The following is a 17692-nucleotide window of genomic DNA, read 5'->3' as shown; positions in this document are numbered from 1 at the left end:
GAAAGAGAGAAAGTAAGAAAAGAGACTGACACCAACCTGCGCTGCAAAGTTAAGTTGGTACGGTCCACTACAGGGGTGTCTGAAATCATATTACATATTTAAACACATTTACAAAAAAAAACAATCTAAACATGTTTTGAGCCACCCTGAACATTATTTTTTACCTCTGTTTGGGAGTGGTTTGGCATATTTTTTGAGGGGGACAAATCTACCTCTTCTAAATATTGGCGGGGATATATCCCCTGCATCCCCCCCAAAATCTATGCCTATGGTACTGTACATAGATGGATGACATTAAAGTATTTATTATCTAATAGTGTAGCCTTAATTTTGCTGCAGCCCTGTGCTTTTGGCTACGGTAAACAGAGCTTTCACCGAAGGGACGTGCACGCACAGAAAAGCCAATAGGAACGCTCTCTTTGACTCTGAAGTGATCTGTGATTGGTCAAAGTCTCCTGCGACGGCTAGATTTTCTAAAGCCTGAAAATAGGGCCAAGGAGGAAATGGAGAAGTCTAGTTTTCTCTCAGACCACTTGAAATACTATATGCTGAAAGGTTATTATGAAAAATAAACTACCTAATGCAGCTTTAGTTTAATAAAGAGACGCAGGGCTTTAGCTCAATCAGAAATAAAGGACATTGTGCAGTTGACGTATGAGAAAAACATTTTGCTATTATGATGAAATATTGTCTTCTGAAGGTAAATATTTTATTCAAAATATGGACCTTTTTCACAGTAGACATTTTGACTTGTCATAGTAGGAAAAGCACAGCTGAAACTGATAACCTTAACGATGGCTCAGTTCCATCAAGTGTCCCAGTGAGCTATTTCAGTGAGTCAGCATGCACAATACCAGGGCCTCTCCTAAGTGGAATGCAGCCATCATTAATGGTTTGGAATACACCTGTGCTTTTCCTACTATGACATGTCAACGTGTCTGCCGTGAAAAAGGTCTATTGTTAAGACTTTCTGAACGTTTTAGAACTACAATTACAAAAATCCAAGAGTTATTTCGTATATACACACACACACACACACACAAAAAGGTCAAATTGTAGCCTACGTTCATTGAATTCAATATGAACAGAAGTGTATTGTTGCTGGTCTGAACACTCTGTTCAGGCAACAGCATGACCTGATTGAGTTCTGCATGCAGGCTTTGCATGATTAAGATTCATGAGGTTTGAAACAGGGAGAGCACATTACCACAGCCTTCTTCACTGCTTAAAATGGGACTTTGCTTAGAGTCGTGAGTAACGGAGAAAAACACTTCTCTCAAAGGATTAACTTGTCCATTCCACTCACAAACTACTCCACTACACTATAAATAAGACATGTTGACCAGCCCTCTTGAAAACACAGAGCATGTATGTTCTCCGTATGTCACATATTGCGGTAAACATGTTGCAAGAGGGCTGAAAATACCCACCAATAGATTGATTTAGATTAAAGGTGCAGTAGGTAAGCCTTATAAAACTAACTTTCTGTCATATTTGCTGAAACTGACCCTATGTTCCAGTAGAACTACATGAAGCAGGTCATTCAAAAAGAAACCTAGCTCCTCTGGCACCACCTACAGCCTGTAGTGCGATTTGCAAAAATCCACAGCTCCCTGTTCAGATTCACCAATCAGGGCGATGGGGGGGTTGTCCAACTGTGTGTCAATCACTGCTCATGCACATGCATTCATTCTCCCCTTGTGGGGGGAGGGGCTTAGGAGACCATTTTGGGCTTTAGCAGAAAGGGGGGGAGGGACTGAGAAGTTGTCGATGTTCACATTTTTTGGCTAAGTCCTGGATCTTCACAATCCTACCTACAGCACCTTTAAGACTGACATAATCTGGATCGGCGACGGTTCATTTACCGGATAGTTCCGGCGCCGCCAAAGGTTTGTTTAGTTAATTTTGGTAAATTGTATCATGGCTAAGGAACTTTTTTACTGACTTTTGTAGGGATTTATGTCAACAGAAATGCGACAAAAGTTGAAAAAAATCAACAAAAACGTCAAAAAGAAGTGACAAAACTTCAAAAAATTACAAAAAAATGATGAAAAATGTGATGAATGAGTATGAATATATATATATATATATATATATAAGTAATCATATACCTTAATTGATGCATTAATTAACGTAATGCTCCTGCATTAAGTCATGCATGAAATACATGAATGAATCCATGCTTTTTTATGCATGAAGTCATGCATTGGTGTCATGATTTGACACAACAATATTTCCAACAGACTACTGCGCTGTCTAAAACCTAATTTCCTTTCTTAATGCTTGCTTCACAAAATTGTTAAACCACAAATGAGCCTTGCTTTGCTGTCTGCATGTGTCACTCATTGTTACTATGAACACATGGCTCATTGTTCAGAGTTAGTCTGTGGGTAGGGTTAACTGTGTAGGCTTAAAATAAGCCAGTCTTCATTTTTTGTTTAAAGTTCTGATAGCTCATGAAGTACTACAGTCATGCTTTTTCATGCATGAAACTCCATCCACAGATTAAGACCCTGAAATGCCGTTGAAAGCTCTGGAAAAAGCTATTGAGTGGACTTTAAATTAAGATTACTATGGAATGCGTTCTAGCGAAGGGCTTTCCACAGACAACCAGCATAGTATGGATCAGTCCGAAAATATTGCATGCACCAGAAAAAATGAATAATAGTAGAATACACACATGTGGAATACAATTGACAATTCCTCTTTCTGCAGCTGAGGGCCTCTTTTTTTCCCCAACAACACCAACATAGTCCAGTAATGATGCTGGAGACGAGCCTGTCCTCTGTTGCAACAACACATTCTTCCTCTGGGTTGTTCTCTTGAAATAAGCCTTCATTAACATTCCAGACATTGACCAGGGGTGATAAGCACTCCACCTGCCATTGAAATTCCCCTCAGCCCACATTTCCTGGGAGTTTTATTCCCTTGTTCATGCTGTATTTACAGAGGCAGCAGGCTATCAGACAGTAAACCGCTGTGAGCAATCAAGACCATGGTTAAGTTGGTCCAACAACCGGCACAGAATTAAATCTAGATTTAGAGCCTGGAGGCTGGGAAAACCTGACTTTGATTGCTTTTTCAAATGTTTGAAAAGCTTTTTGAGCTGCTGTTTTCCTATTATTATTATTATTATTACTGCATATTTAATGAATTGAAAAACGCAGAGGATATAACTTTAAAAAGACACTTTTCTCTGACTTTTGTCCACATAAAAGAGACACAAATGAGAATGAATTTGCCTTTTTTATGTTACATTATGCCTGAAACAAAAGGACAACTACATGCTTTCCCTCTTTTCTTTCATTTCTTTGTTTCCTTTGTGTCTGAAACATTAAAGGCTCCGGCGCCGGCGAGTCAGTATGGTTTGAGGAAAATATTACTGATTCAAGTGCGTTAGAGAAAACGTTTTCAGCACCACCGGAGGAAAGTAAAAGGATTATGGGATGTGGGGGACTTGATCCCGCAGCTGCACAGCATGACATCGTACTCATCTCTGTACAGCCCTGGCAAATAACACACAGCCTGGAGAAACAAACACACAACATAATAACCCCCTTACAGATCAAATTATGCCTGTTACCGTCTCTAAATAAGACCTCGTGTTAGAAATGTGAAGCATTGACGAAAACTGTTTGCTGTTGATTAACACACCAACAATCTGTAATATGAGTCACATGTTCCCTGCTTCAGTGTGGGTGAATGTATCCGTGTTCATTTATGTAGATGGGTGGCTAATGCCCTTTTCCACTACAGGAACTTAAAGACCTATTTACTTTATAAAAAAACAAAAAACAGAGGACATTGTAAAAATTGGGGATAGAGAGAAAGGGGTATGACATGCCAACCCGTTTTCACTCCCAACTCGTCATATATGGACCTTTTTCACAGTAGACATTTTGACTTGTAATAGTAGGAAAAGCACAGCTGAAACTGATAACCTTAACGATGGCTCAGTTCCATCAAGTGTCCCAGTGAGCTATTTCAGTGAGTCAGCATGCACAATACCAGGGCCTCTCCTAAGTGGAATGCAGCCATCATTAATGGTTTGGAATACACCTGTGCTTTTCCTACTATGACATGTCAACATGTCTGTCATGAAAAAGGTCTATTGACGCTTGGTCAGTGTCTCTCAGCGTCAGAGAGACATTATTTCAATTATTTGAAAGTCAGAGTAGTAATTATGTTCTTTAAAAATTTGAACGATCTTAAAAAAAGCGGACTCACTAGAGAGCAAAAAAATCAGTATGGAACACACCGAGCAGCAGCTCCACCGCGGCGCTGTAAGATGACGTAGTATTAAGAGAGACAACGGTAGAGAGTAGTACGGAAGACAGAAAATCCTCTTAGGGAGGTTGGTTGGGGGGGGGGGGGATGGGTGTAACTTCAACATTGAAGGGGGGGTTGAGATCAACGCCTATCAAGCAGAAACAGGGGTGTCTGGGTCCTCCCCTAGGAAATTTTGACGCTTCATTTCCTGCATTCTGTTGAATTTTGAAGTTGTGCCTTTTCTGCATGCAAATGTCTTTATTGATGTAAATATTATTATCAATAATTCATTCATTTGCTTAATTGTTCAAAACGTTCTTCAGGTTCAAAACATTACACGTGTTTAGGAATTATACACATCTTAAAAACAAATATAAAAAAAAAAAGACTTGACTTCATTAACCCAGACAGTTTTGATTATTGGGGGGGTTGTAACCCCCCACTTGGCCCGTAAATTGCCTATGGGGGAGTGGATCAGTCAAGCAACACAGGACTTTCCCCCAGGAGACCGGGGTTCATGTCCTGTTCTCGTCCCTCGTGTCACTGAAATGTACATTTTGTAACCCCACCCACCATCTTTTCCTAAACCTAACTGTCCCGTTCTTGTGCTGCATGTCAGTTAAACGTACGTCCCGACGTCCCGTTTTTATATAATGTTTTGGCCATTTTCAGGCCTTTTATTCAACAGGACAGCTGAAGACGTGAAAAGGGACAGAGGGGGGTATGACATGCAGCAAAGGGCCGCACGTTGGAGTTGAACTCGGGCCTGCTGCTTCAAGGAGTAAACCTCTATGTATGGGTGCCCTCTCTACCAACTGAGCCATGCGGGCACCCTCAAGGAGACTTTTTGCATCAGTAAAAACCGCCAAAGGCACCTGACCAAGCGTTGCTTTTTGACGCGATGGGAGTTAGAATGTGTTTGAGATGCAGCACCGGTCCCTTAAAGGTGGAGGTGAGTCCCTGAACCTAAATTTCAGCTCTGCTCATGAGTTGGTATTAAATAAAGTTCCAGGTACTCTCAGGGGAGCTAATTGTAACAGCTCATTTGCAACATGTGTTTAGATAAGCACTGCAAGCAAGTGTGTGTCAATATACAATACGTGTGTTTTGTGTTGTACATCTTCTGATTTAGGAGAACCTCCAGCAGCAGGCAGTTTTTCTGACCGTTTGGAGCAGAACCTCTGCTCATTTAGCAATCAGGTCTACCTGAACATGCAGCTGCATTCAAACCCTTAACAAGTTCTGGTTGGGTTGAACCCATTTGAAACTGTAGCTACATTAGTCAAATGTAAACGGAGACCGCAACATGACGTCCAATAATATTTTATTCTGTTATATTTGATTTTTGTGTCAGCAAAACAACAAACACATGCAGAACTTTCTGTTGCTGTTGAACTTAAGACTTTTATTCTGGAAGATGTATTTGGTCAAACAATATTTACCAACAAACGTCACAATATATTACTGAATAAATTACACTACAAGCTGATAAATAATCAATTTCAGTAGAAATACATAAAAGATACAGAGCATACAGTATAGCAGTGAAGCTGCCTTGTCTCACCCTAAAACTCCTGCTCCACCTTCATCTGGGTTTTCTGATAAAATGGCACAGGAGCTGAAGGTCCGTCATATACAACAGTAACCCTCCATAGGAGACAGCCAAGACAGGAAATAACCCAGCTTGTGCCTCTGATCCCTAAATTCACATGTGTCACTTCAGCTTTGATGATAACATTTGAGTCTCATGCTGTGTCTCAAATCGTACACTTCTGTGTCAGAACATAGTGCATTTACACGTGTGGCCACATGCAGTGCACATGTCACGTAGTGATGGTCTAAATGAAGCTTGGCGAACCACTGTCTTTATTTTCTGAGCTCACTAGATGGCGCTCTCTGTTCAAAGAAAAAGGTTAAAGGAATGGCAATTCAGTGTGTTTTCAACCCTTTGTTGAACAGAGAGCGCCATCTAGTGAGCTCAGAAAATAAAGACAGTGGTTCACGAAGCTTCATTTGACCATCACTACATGCCAGTACCTGGATGCTGCACTCAAAAGCGGCAGAAATGTTGAGTGTGGATCGCTGGACACTACTTGCACTCAACAGATGCCATCTTTGCTACGGCGCGGACGCTACGGCACTACCAACGCGAAACGCAAACCATACAAATGTAATATACACGTGTTTTTCCGATATGTACCACTATACTGTCGCAGTTAGTGAGAAAACAAGCCCGGGCGGACAACAAAAGGTGGCGCTAAAGCTCCACCTGGCTGCAATTAAACATTAAACTAGTCTATATCCTTGACGTTCCACTTCTCACTCTTTTCAGACGGATGTCTGTTACCTTCCTGTTCCTTTGTGTTGCCGTTCTAAACTCTTGAATGTGCGCGTTCCACCAAAACAAGTTCCTTCCCGAGGCTGATTTTCAGAGGCACCGTGGCTCCGTCAAGATGATTGTGATTGGTTTAAAGAAATGCTAATAAACCAGAGCACATTTGTTTCTTATCTGGGAATGCTGTGTGGATTAGCCAGACCTTCCTTCACAGCACTGTGGAGGAAGGTCTGGCAATGTGAGAGTACCATTAAACTGAAGAAGAGGAAGAAGAAGAGTAATTTCCGGTCAGTGCTTAACGGCTGTGCGCGATTTGAGACAACACTTCCCTGTCGAAATGCACGCACCGTACAAGTGTTCACAGTGCACTAAATGTAAGTGCACTCACTGAAGTATCCGAATTGAGACACAGTAACAGTAACGAAAAATAAATAAATAAATAAATTAAAGGATTACATGAGAGTCTCCGACTGGGGCTCACTCTGGACAAATTGGTATGCGGAGAAAGGCCTCTGTCCCCAGGCTGATGCAGTTGTAAACAGAGGCAGGGATGATGGAGTAGAGACGTTGTTGCAGGGCAGCTCCCTCCTACTGGAAACCAGCTGCTCGGGTCAGGGATCAGACCGGGCCGGAGCGCTGCGGTGACACGGTAATGACAGCAGCTACCTGTAAAACACAAGCAGAGCAGACAACAGGCATCAATCACCCAGCAGGCGCCACCGCCTCACGCTTAAGCCATTCCCAGCATGCTCAGCCTTCACAAAGCACATGGAGGATGCAGAACTCTTACAGGAGCAGCTGCCTCGGGCTTGTTATTCCCTTTCATTTGTGAATTATTAATTGGTAAGAAACCAATTTGTTCTTTTTTTTTATTCTGAAAGTGTCACAGGTTGCGGGAAGTAATTTATGATTGGTGGTCAACGGCGGAGTTTTAATTAAGTCCAGGCCAGAGTTCACAGTGCTGGAGATGGAAGTGGTTCATTAATCACCAACTAGCATTCTAGGCCGGTACATAAAAGGGCCAAAGCGCATCACTTTTATCTGAATTACAGTTAATAGTTGGCCGACAGGAAACATGTAAGTGAATTAAGCCCCGCGAGGAAAGAGGATTCTGAGGATCGTGATAGGTTAAATCTGATGAAAATATATATGTAGTGCGGAAGAGTAAAGCAAATGTCTTTTCCAAACAACTTTATCTTTACCTCGATGGAAAACCTCAAGAGGTCAAGGAAAGATGTGAAGGAGAATTCATAAGAACTTAGGAAAATCAACCTCCGTGCTAAGAGAATCCGACTGCACTTACACTGGGCCAAGTAATTATGCAACGGTGGATGTTATTCACATGGGTCTGCCATGGTGAAACTATAATGTTCTGAAGATAGACTCGAAAAAAAGTGCATCTTAGCTACTTCGATCTGTGCGTTCTTACCATCAGGGTGCAATTTGTAAAAAAAAAAACAGAGGAGGGGAGGAGTTTGATCATGCAAAACAAAACATGCAAGAATTAAATCCCCCTTTCAATACTACCATGGATATAGAGCCAGCCATGCCAAAACACTGTATATATATATATATATATATATATATATATATCCAATATAAAATAATATCAAAATAAGATAGCATAACGTGGTGTCAACATAAAACACAGAGCTTTCAGGCCGGAGAGCAGAGTTCACTTCATGGCTTTGTGTGGCTAGGATAGCTCAGTTGGTAGAGCAGGCGCACGTATGTAGAGGTTTATGCCTCGACGCAGAGGGTCCAGGGTTCGGCTCCAACCTGTGACTATTTCCTGCGTGTCCTCCCCCCTTTCATAGCTGTCTTATCCATTGAAGGTGGAAATACCCCGACAAAATAACCTTTTCTAAAAACAAAATACTTTCACCCAGGGAACGAACGTTCGTTTCTTCGGGAGTGTTTTAACCACCATCTTTTTCCTAAACTTAACTAGTCATTTTGGAGCCTAAACTGTCATCGCCGCATGGCGTTCCCTTTTTCTGGCTAAACTCCACTACCACAGCCCCTGAAAGTGAAAGGACCGTCATCTGGCGGTGCCTGTAGCCGGCTCACAGTCACCTGTTGGCGGCTAAACAACTGCTGCTGGTAGCCGGGGTCCTGGAGCTCTGTAGCGGCTAAATACAACCAGCAACTGCTGCTCGGATTTTATTGTTCTATGGCACTATAGACTGTTCACGTTACAGCGCTGTACTATATTTCAGCAGAGGCAGGGATATATAGACCAGAAAGGGGGTAATACCACGCACCCCCCCAGAAATCACACCCTGCTTACCATGTTATATCATGCTGGCTATATAAACGTGGACAACCTGGTGTTTACCTCTATTAAATCGCCTGAGAGCTACACCTGGCTGCTGCAGTATAACCATACAGATCTCTACACACATCCGACTGCTCAGTTATAATTCGCCATTTCTCCGTTCTCGGCTGAGTTGGACAGCATAGTGAGTAGTGTGTTTCAATAACACTGTATGAATTAGCCTGTGGCTAGTGGACTTTTATCTAGCGGCTTAATCCGGACAAAAGACCACGGTGAATTTCAGCCTGCACACACATTATTAAAGCCCAACATTGGTGTAACAGAGCAGATAATATTAGCAGCGAGAGCAACAAGTTTTCATTTTATTGATTAAGGTAAATATGTCAAATTTAACAAACAGTAAACACGACCACCATTTGATTCTTAAGAGGTCGGGGAGAGAAAGTGACTCCCTTTAAAAATCAAGCCTTTTAAAAAATCAGTCAGTTACCAACACGAAGGCACAGGAAATTATAGGTGGCTTCATCTGTATAAAGAATACTAAAATGGTTTTGGGGGTCAATTTGTTTAATCCATATCAATAATGCATATAATATATCACCAATATCAGAAGGTAGTCTTTGAATTCTCTGGGTATTTCAGTCACCTACGTGTATGAATATTGATTTTATGTTAAGTATCGAATCAATATCAAATCCTATTGTGTCGATATTGAATCCTACCCAGGGTTTTTCCTGCATAGAGAAAGTTTTGGCGCCAAAGAAAAATCCTTACCTGCCACCAAAGTTTTTGTGATTTCCTCTCCATAAATATAGCCGTTTTTACAATAAGGATGATGCAACTAAGCCAGCGTCATCTATGGTTTCTGTGATGCTGAGCTGGGCTAAACGCTAAACAGGGAAACTTTCAGATTTTAAACCGGCTGATGTAAGTAATCAGACATAAGAATTTGGCCGGAACGGTGGTCAAATTGGGACCTCCGGGCACTGGCGCCGTTCATCAGCATGTATTGCAGTACACAGAGCTGTTCTTAAATCAAGAAACTGTTCCTTAAGTTAACAAAGTGCTAGCTGTGGTTGGGAAGGTGCTATCCAATTAATTTTCATGAAATGAAATCACACAGTGACCAAACTCAAAACAAGTTCACAGCTATTTTAATGAACACAGTGCCATGGTTAGCATTGCTAAGCCTCTGTTCCGATTGACAGGTGGGTGTGTAGCCACGCCCTAAAGCATCCCCTGCTTTATCGTCTATTTTAAAATAAATGGGACCAAAATTTATAAAATGAACATCATGCTGTGTTGAAGAAGACTTGAAACTAGCGATTGAGACCATAAACTCATTATGAAAATGTTCACTGAGGTAATAAATCAAGTGAGAAGTAGGCTCATTTTCTCATAGACTTCTATAGAAACAGACTTCTTTTTGGAGCCAGTGGAGTCGCCCCCTGCTGGAAATTAGATAGAATGCAGTTTGGTGTTTAGCACGCTTGGTTATAACTGAACATTTCTCCGTTTTTGGCTGAGATGGACGGGATAGCGCTGTAGTGTTTCAGTGTTTTTAATATATAAATTAGCCTAGCAGCTAGCAGACTTGCTTATAGCTTAATCCTGCCAGAACGCCACGGTAAATTTCAGCCTGAATGCATATTTGTTCAGCCCATTCAACATTGCTGAAACAGAGCTGCTAATATTAGTAGTGAGAGCAACAACTTAGTGGACTGCCGAGTCGTGTGTGTGTGTGTGTGTGATCAGAGATCAAAAGGAGAAACGTGACTCTCACATTGAGCTTAAACGGAGTTGAATATTGGTGTCCAGCCGTAACAATGTCTATTCATTGATTCACTCATCTCCCAGAATCTATTTGAATTTAAAAAAAAATGCTTCTCATGGAAAATATTGATATATGCGATTCATTTTGATTAATTAATCACAAGGCATGTAATTAATTAGATACATGTTTTAATCTCTTGACAGCCCTAGTTGTCACATTGAGAATGGTTGCTCACCCTCCGGTACACTCATATTTATAGACATGAATCCCAATTAGTTTGATTTGTAGCCGAGGGTTATGAGTTGCGCCTCTACTTATGAAGGTAATAAAAGAATAACACGGAGCCTCTGTAGTCTGATCCAAGATGACAAACTCTTTATTGCCTCTCACTTTGTCAATGGCAGCGCATTACAGCCTCACTCCTTCTGTTTTTACCTTTCATAATAAACATAAAACATGTAAACATATACACTGCATCACTGTTTACCAGAGGGAACTTAAAGTCACTCAGAGCATTTCGCTAAGAGACAACTCAACGAAATAGCTTACAGATTATATGAAAATCCTTTTTAAATTCATGCAAGATAGGTGAATAGTTTGTTTTAATGAACGGCTGAATGGTGTGTCACTTTATACGTTGCCGCCGCAAGGAATTGTGGGACGGCATTATCTCCTGGGCTGCCAGTTTAGAATGGGATTGTCTCTGTAAAGCATCTTCACATTTATGGAATATGTTCATTTTTTGATCAGTTAAAGGTGCTGTAGGTAGGATTGTGAAGATCCAGGACTTAGCCAAAAAATGTGAACATCGACAACTTCTCAGTCCCTCCCCCCTTTCTGCTAAAGCCCAAAACGGTCTCCTAAGCCCCTCCCCCCACAAGGGAGAATGAATGCGTGTGCATGAGCAGTGATTGACACGCAGTTAGACACCCCCCCGATGTATCCAGCTAATAGCTCACGTTATGTGTATATATATATATATATATATATATATATATATATATATATATATATATATATATATATATATATGTATTGTGTCATTACAGAGCCGCCCAAGGAGATTGTATTTTATTTTATTTAAAGAAATGCAAACAACCCAGAGTGTTTTTTTCTCCTATCCCAGAATGTATGTGTGGTGTAGTCAGACATTACTCCATAGCACTGTGGAGATAGAGCTGGTAATGCAAGACTATTTAGAAGGTTGTGATTGGATGATAGTGGGTGTAACTGTTGGAAATATGAACGAACCATTAACGGAGGAGCTGTGACATCTGTGAATACAGATACACAGTACGCATCTGTATATTTTAGACACGGTTCCCCAAAATATCAGCCTGACGTATTTGTTATCTCTGGAAACTTTGGAATCAGAAACAATTACACAGCAGCGGACATACCAAAGACACATAGACAATTACGTAGATACAAGGGTCATCACTAAACAGCTCTAGAAATCTATTGTATCCATTCAACCTTAAAGTGGTGTGATACAGCACTTTTTTTACACATTTCTCCAGCCTATAACCTCCAATCAGACACCTCATTGAATGAGCCATCAGTAGCAACGTCTCATCTTTTATCTGTGTTGCTGAGGGCTGCAACACCCAAGCACCCACCCACCCACACACACACACAGTCCATTTACAGAGTTAAAGTGAGAGAGAGCAAGAGGGGAGCAGCAAAACCAGACCCAGACACACTCAAGAACAGAACAAATTGTATTTCTTTTCATATAATAGGCCTATATTTTTATATAGCAGTAATTTCCATTTTTATTGAATTGTATTTAGACACTCTGGTAATACTAGTAAAGAAGATTAAATTAATTAAAACTAAGTAAGGGAAAAAAATGAATTAGGGTTTCCCAGTTTTCTGATGGACTTAAGGGCTTCTAAGTGATAAAGAAAAGATTAAAATTGTATTAGGGGGTGCGCCTTGGTAGCTGTGTGTTTAATGTGAATGCCATGTAACTGCAACGTCCTGGGTTGGATTCCGCCCTTGGGACCTTTGTTGCATGTCATATCCCTCAAATTAAGGCAAAAATGCCAAAAAACAATCATCTTTAATATTGTATTAGTTGAGCAGAGCCACAGTCCACATTTTGGATTCAGCTTTGCATATTTCTGCCAAAAATGCCAACAAAAAAACACAAACACAAATTTGAATATCTAATAAGACAGATCCCATCCCAAACTGCTCCCATACAAACAGGCATAATGGGATTGCACAATCCCACAGACAGGTGAATCATATCAAAAATCCTCTCCAGAGTCAGCCACGTGCCTTTCGCTCACTGCATCGGCAGCTATCATTAACAGAGACGGTTAGGGATAACGTTAGGAAATGAAAACCCACCATCAGAATAAGAGGGGATCACTGAGAGTGACACTGGAAAGGAGAGCATGAAGAGGGAGAATGGAGCGAGATAAGGAGAGAAAAGAGAGAGCTGTAGAGAGAGGAAGAGTGATGACAGGACTATGAAGTTTGACAGGAGAATGAACATGACTACACTGTAGAGCCTGTCCATGAAAAGACCTGAGGCGTCCGTCAGATTGGTGATTTTGTGCCCATCTGCACAATGTTCCAATCCTGACCAACTGGATGGATGCCAGTTTAGACAGGAGGTGAAAGAGTGTGTGTGTATGTGTGTGTGTGTAATGGACTGTAAATGTAAATTCACTGTATTGATATAGTGCTTTTCTTCTCTTTTTTTGAACAGTTTTTATTGACTTTTTTTATTGCAATTACAACTTTTAACAGTTAACGACTTAGTCTTAACGACTACTTAAAGCACTTTCTATATAGTACAGGAACCATTCACACACATTCATACACTGGTGGCCGAGGCTGCCATACAAGGTGCTGCCATACAAGGTGCTGCCATACAACGTGGCGCAGCTTCAGTGTCTTGCCCAAGGACACTTTGACATGAGACTGCAGAGCCAGAGATCAAACCACCGACCTTCTTGATTGGTAGGCAACCACTCTACCACCTGAGTCACAGCCGCCCCCGTGTGTCTGCATGTGAGTGTGTTAAGGGTGTGTTAGTGTATAGAGAGAGAGAGAGGGATGCAAAGATAGTTCTTTGTAGAGATCAGAGGCCATGGAGGGACTGTGCCTGCTTGGCTCACACAGTCAGAGAGCGTTGCCAGTCATGGCCACATCAAAGCTCTGCCTGCCTGCCACCACAGAGAGCACCCCCGTCTCCTCCCGGAAGACACACACAAACACACACACACACACACACGCATACGCACACGCACACATATGGACATTGGACGGAGTATGGGCTTATCTGCTAATGTAAGCTACGGACCGTTACCTTGAAACCATCCAGAAAATAGACGGTACGTAGGGTGATTTAACGTCACCGCTCATTTTATACACAGTTTAACAACAAACACTGAGTGAACATTACTAGCTACATTTTTCATGTTGGTTTTGAGCGGTATGCACCCCCACTAACCTGGAAAACGGTTTTAAATCAGTAACGTTACTACAGCGTGTCGGAGGAATACACACAGACTCCTGCAGCGGTGAGTCAGAGGCAGGGGGGCCGTCACAGCAGCGTGGCTAACGTTAGCTTCTTGTCTCATCTGGGGTCTGATAAACAGTAAATTCATCAACTTCAGTGTCCACAATGCTATTTTCCAATAAACTGTAGCTGTCATATTTCACGGGCGTGAGTGCGGATTTCATGTCGCGGCTTTCGTCGCTGTTTATCACTTATTGAGTGAAGTCCTGTTGTTTATTTGGTTGCCATAACTTCGCGAGTGATGACGTCCTGTCACTGTTCCAGTTGCTCTGCTTACCCTAGGGGGAGAGAGAGCGGATGACAGTTCGCTTGAGTTCAGTAGAGCAGACGGCGCTACGAGTTTATGACTTTTCATAAACAGCTGAAGGAGCGGTGGTGCGCGGCGTACATAGCGGAAACCCTGTTGTGCGTCTGCCCTACTTCTGATACCGTGGCGCTGGAAATTTTACCGTGGCGGACTGCCACCATGCTATCGAACGCTCATACACACACTGTATAGTGGGGGGATGGAGCGGGGTCACTAAAGAGGCGTTTTTATCCGAGAGACGCTGTGATTGGTGGATAGGATATGGAGCAGGGGACTGACAGCGACATAACCAATCACACTATGACAGACGCTCCACTTAGCACCAACTGCAATGTTTATTTTTAAAATGTATGTAGCCTACTGGCAGTCTGGCACACGTGGGTGCTCAGTGGGTGCTCGGTATTCTCCTTTGGCAACACCGACACTGACGCCAATGTTTCCCCGCCTGACTGGGTCTTATCGCTCACGACGTCTCGTACTCTGAGACCAAAGCTTCTAACGTTACCATGGCAACTACCAGCAGCAGGCGGCGTCTCCATGCAGCCTCCTGTTTATGCCCAATATACCAGAATGTTGATGAGATATGAGGTTTTGGGCGTTTGTTTAAACTGAGATTAGTTAAGAAAACACTTGCACGGTCCAGATCACTTTTGGCTCAAAACTCTGCTTAAAAACCAAAATGTAGCAGTGTAAATGTAGCCCAAGTCACGTTTCAACCGCAGGAACTGACCCCGGAACTAGAAACCCATTGCTTTTGGACCAGGGTCCAAATTAAGTTCTGGAGACATTTTCTGGGGCCTTTTTACCCCCCTAAAGGTCCCTCATTAGAGGATAGTAATTTCTGAACCTTACAGGAACCTTCGGAGTGATGTTTGCGGATGACCGTGGCTGATTGGTCAAACACACAGCGTGCCTGGTTCAACTTGCCGGGCAGGGGTGGATCCAGACGTTGTAAAGATTCAGGGGGCATGCTCCATCTACGGCAGCTGTATGCAAAATTTTTCAAGCCATTTAATAACAGAATGCCTAAAAATCTTTACATCATTTGGGAAAATATATTTTTTCAACATTTCTTTTGCTTTTTGCAACGCTTCTTGACGCTTTTATGATGCTTTCTATTTTTTTTGGACGCTTTTCTAAACATTTTTAACACTTTTCCAACATTTGTGGCGTTTTTTTTTCAATCTTTGACACTTTTTTTTACATCCTATTTTGAATTGTATTCTCCTCCACCTGTCTGATACAGGTGGACACAACAAATGTTGTGACCATTTTAGGACGAGGGGAGAACATTTCTTTTTGTTTGAAAACATAAAAAGTTCATTTAGGTGTTGCTATTGGCTTCCCGACTCATCATAAAAAAAGACAAAGAAAGAGAGAATCGCGCTGGTCAGCGGCCACACTGAACTGCTAAAAACTGGTGAACATGGTGGAACATTTAGCAACTAAAGAGACAGATATTTCCCCCAGGAGTTGGTAGAAACTGGAAACGGTGAATATTGGAATTGCATTGTGTTCTCTTCCCATAAACCTTGAAAAAAACACTTTTTTTTCGATGTTTTTGATGCCTTTTTTTCCACAGTTTGTTTTTGCTTTTTCCAACGTTTTACATTTTTTATTTTTCTTCTACACATTTTCAGCGTTTATTTCTACGTCCTATATTTTCTGATATAAAACAAAAATTTTAAAAAAAATGTAAAACGGGTCAATGAAAATGGTTTCATTTTCTATATATAAAAATAGACTTAGAAATGCCCTGCTGTCTAAACTGTGTGATTTGGGGAAAAATATAACTCTTAGAAAACTGTTTTTTTTTTTACTGTAAACATGGCACTTATTTCTGTTTCTCTAGATGCATTTCTTTTTTTATTATTAATATTAGTATTATTTTTATGAACTCTTTGCAAACTAACACTTAAAATGGATTTTGTACGTCTACATTAGTGTATGTACTTTAGTTGTGTTTTTCATATAAGCCGTTATAGGTTTCTACCACACCCTCACATGTACTTTTATATTTCTTCAATGTAATTTGTTTGTATGTTCTGTAAAAGAAATAAACTAAACTTCTCCCCGCAGCGTGTAAACAGCCTATCAATGCAGATTCAGAACTAAAGCATTGGGCGGTTTATAAAGAAAGATATGCAGTCATAGAGGATGCCAGGTTTCAGCATATAATTAAAATAATGTTACTTGAGCACACTATAATAGTGTTTTTTTGTGTGTAGTTTGAGTTATGCTGCACATAATGCATTTTATTTGTATTCATTTTTTAACAACATAGGGGCACTTTTCCTTTTGATACAAAATCCAGCCATATTCCTGTCATTGTATTTAAAATACTGCACTTTAATTTCAAGTGGAAACACTTTCATTGTATTATTATTTTCATTAAGAACTGACATGCTATATAGGTAGGAAAGGTAGAGATTTTGCTGTTAGACTCGGTTAATTTAATTTATTCTTTAAAGTTAGTTACCTGTTTTTTTTAATCTTAACTACCTTTGACTCATTGCCAGGAAGCCCCTTTTGGGAGTGTTGCCAATTTTGTTACATTTCCTTTTCTCCAGTTTGTTTTGTATTTATTGATAGGCTTTTATTTTGGGGTATGTTATTTAGCAATATGGACCACTCGAGAATGTAGTTTGTAGTTAAATGGCTGAATTTGGTTAAGTCACTCAAGTACATGCTACTAAAGAACATCTGTTTCTGTTATCAGTGGTTCTTCAACGGGGCCCATTTTTTCTTTAAAATAAAGTAAATAAATACTAAATGTATTTAGCACACACTTGCAGAACACTATATTTAATTTAATGGGGTTTACAGTAACACGTTCTGAGAAGTGGTGGGTCACATCATCATCCAAACATTGTCTGCCCCTATGTCAAGACCCACAATACGCTACATTAAAAAAAAAAAATCTAAAAGTCCAGTACTATACAACATTGTGATCTATATCTGGGTGAGGTAGTAGGTGTTTAAGCAGAGTGTTTGAGAGATTTAGAGGTTTCAATCTTGTCTAAATCAATTCAGACTCACTGGGTGGGTCAATGCTTTCCTGCCCCATTTCCAAAACACAGTGTCCAGATGCAGGAAGCTAATAGCTCATATCAGTCACAGCCCAAATGGGTTCCATGGCACTGCCATTGATTGTCAGTCAGCAGCAGGATGAATGGCACCTCTGTAATGCT

At 41.0% G+C, this 17692-nt stretch overlaps 1 protein-coding gene across 1 annotated transcript in view; it reads right to left on the bottom strand.

The window, feature by feature from the left end:
• Nucleotides 1-5687: 5687 nt before the first annotated feature.
• tsnare1 (T-SNARE Domain Containing 1) overlaps nt 5688-17692 on the bottom strand; it is a 196696-nt gene continuing 184691 nt past the window's right edge. Inside the window, exon 12 of the mRNA XM_078251935.1 lies at nt 5688-7270. The gene's annotated coding sequence lies outside the window, so the exon portion shown is untranslated. The remainder of the gene's footprint in view (nt 7271-17692) is intronic.

This window comes from Sander vitreus, chromosome 6 (assembly GCF_031162955.1).
Source record: "Sander vitreus isolate 19-12246 chromosome 6, sanVit1, whole genome shotgun sequence".
In the NCBI taxonomy this organism is placed as follows: Eukaryota; Metazoa; Chordata; class Actinopteri; order Perciformes; family Percidae; genus Sander; species Sander vitreus.
Note: the sequence above shows the minus strand (reverse complement) of the source record. Positions and strands in the feature narration are given on the sequence as shown.